Source organism: Lolium rigidum, chromosome 7, assembly GCF_022539505.1.
Source record: "Lolium rigidum isolate FL_2022 chromosome 7, APGP_CSIRO_Lrig_0.1, whole genome shotgun sequence".
Taxonomy (NCBI): Eukaryota; Viridiplantae; Streptophyta; class Magnoliopsida; order Poales; family Poaceae; genus Lolium; species Lolium rigidum.
The window spans coordinates 179,615,055-179,617,331 of record NC_061514.1 but is presented as its reverse complement, the minus strand read 5'-3'; positions in this window follow the sequence as shown (position 1 = coordinate 179,617,331).

The window sequence follows — 2,277 nt, the reverse complement described above, 5'->3', positions numbered from 1 at the left end:
TGTTTTTGGTTTCAGAAATCCTAGTAAAGAAATATTCTCGGAATTGGATGAAATAAAAGCCCGGAGGCCTATTTTCTCACGAAGCTTCCGAGAAGTCCGAAGGACGAGACGAAGAGGGGCCACGGGGTGGCCAAACCCTAGAGCGGCGGCGCGGCCCACACTTGCGCGCCGTGCCATGGTATCAGGCGCCTGTGCCGCCTCTCGGACTTGCCCTTCCGCCTACTTAAAGCCTCCGTGACGAAAGCCCCCGGTACGAGAGCCACGATGCGGAAAGCATTGCTGAGGCGCCAGTCGCCGCCCGATCCCATCTCGGGGGATCACGGAGATCGCCTCCGGCACCCTGCCGGAGAGGGGAATCATCTCCCGGAGGACTCTACACCGCCATGGTCGCCTCAGGAGTGATGAGTGAGTAGTCTACCCCTGGACTATGGGTCCATAGCAGTAGCTAGATGGTTGTCTTCTCCCCATTGTGCTATCATTGTCGGATCTTGTGAGCTGCCTATCATGATCAAGATCATCTATATGTAATTCTATATGTTGCGTTTGTTGGGATCCGATGAATAGAGAATACTTGTTATGTTGATTATCAAAGTTATGCTTATGTGTTGTTTATGATCTTGCATGCTCTCCGTTATCTAGTAGATGCTCTGGCCAAGTTGTTACTTTTAACTCCAAGAGGGAGTACTTATGCTCGATAGTGGGTTCATGCACGCATTGACACCAGGACGATGTGAGAAAGTTCTAAGGTTGTGTTGTCTTTGTTGCCACTAGGGATAAAACATTGATGCTATGTCTAAGGATGTAGTTGTTGATTACATTACGCACCATACTTAATGCAATTGTGCATTGCTTTGCAACTTAATCTTTGGAGGGTTCGGATGATAACTCTGAAGGTGGACTTTTTAGGCATAGATGCGGTTGGATGGCGGTCTATGTACTTTGTCGTAATGCCCAATTAAATCTCACTATACTCATCATGATATGTATGTGCATTGTCATGCTCTCTTTATTTGTCAATTGCCCAGCTGTAATTTGTTCACCCAACATGCTTGTTCGTCTTATGGGAGAGACACCTCTAGTGAGCTGTGGACCCCGGTCCATTGTTTTACATACGAAATACCAACCTCTTGCAATCCCATTGTTCTCTTTTGTTTACTGTAAGCAAACATCATTTTCACATTATTTTGACAAGCGGTGAGATTCGGCAACCTCACTTTGTTAAGTTGGGGCAAAAGTAGTTTGATTGTGTTGTGCGAGGTTCACGTTGGCACGTGATACGTCTCCAACGTATCGATAATTTCTTGTGTTCCATGCCACATTATTGATGTTATCTACATGTTTTATGCACACTTTATGTCATATTCGTGCATTTTCTGGAACTAACCTATTAACAAGATGCCGAAGTGCCGATTCTTTGTTCTACTGCTGTTTTTGGTTTCAGAAATCCTAGTAAAGAAATATTCTCGGAATTGGACGAAATAAAAGCCCGGAGGCCTATTTTCTCACGAAGCTTCCAGAAGTCCGAAGGAGAGACGAAGAGGGGCCACGGGGCGCCAAACCCTAGGGCGGCGCGGCCCCCCTTGGCCGCGCCGGCCCGTGGTGTGGGCCCCTCGCGCCGCCTCTTGACCTGCCCTTCCGCCTACAAATAGCCTCCGTGACGAAACCCCCGCATCGAGAGCCACGATACGGAAAACATTGCTGAGACGCCGTCGCCGCCGATCCCATCTCGGGGGATCCCGGAGATCGCTCTCCGGCACCCTGCCGGAGAGGGGAATCATCTCCCGGAGGACTCTACACCGCCATGGTCGCCTCCGGAGTGATGAGTGAGTAGTCTACCCCTGGACTATGGGTCCATAGCAGTAGCTAGATGGTTGTCTTCTCCCCATTGTGCTATCATTGTCGGATCTTGTGAGCTGCCTATCATGATCAAGATCATCTATATGTAATTCTATATGTTGCGTTTGTTGGGATCCGATGAATAGAGAATACTTGTTATGTTGATTATCAAAGTTATGCTTATGTGTTGTTTATGATCTTGCATGCTCTCCGTTATTAGTAGATGCTACGGCCAAGTAGATGCTTTTAACTCCAAGAGGGAGTACTTATGCTCGATAGTGGGTTCATGCCTGCATTGACACCTGGGACGGTGACAGAAAGTTCTAAGGTTGTGTTGTGCTGTTGCCACTAGGGATAAAACATTGATGCTATGTCTAAGGATGTAGTTGTTGATTACATTACGCACCATACTTAATGCAATTGTCTGTTGTTTGCAACTTA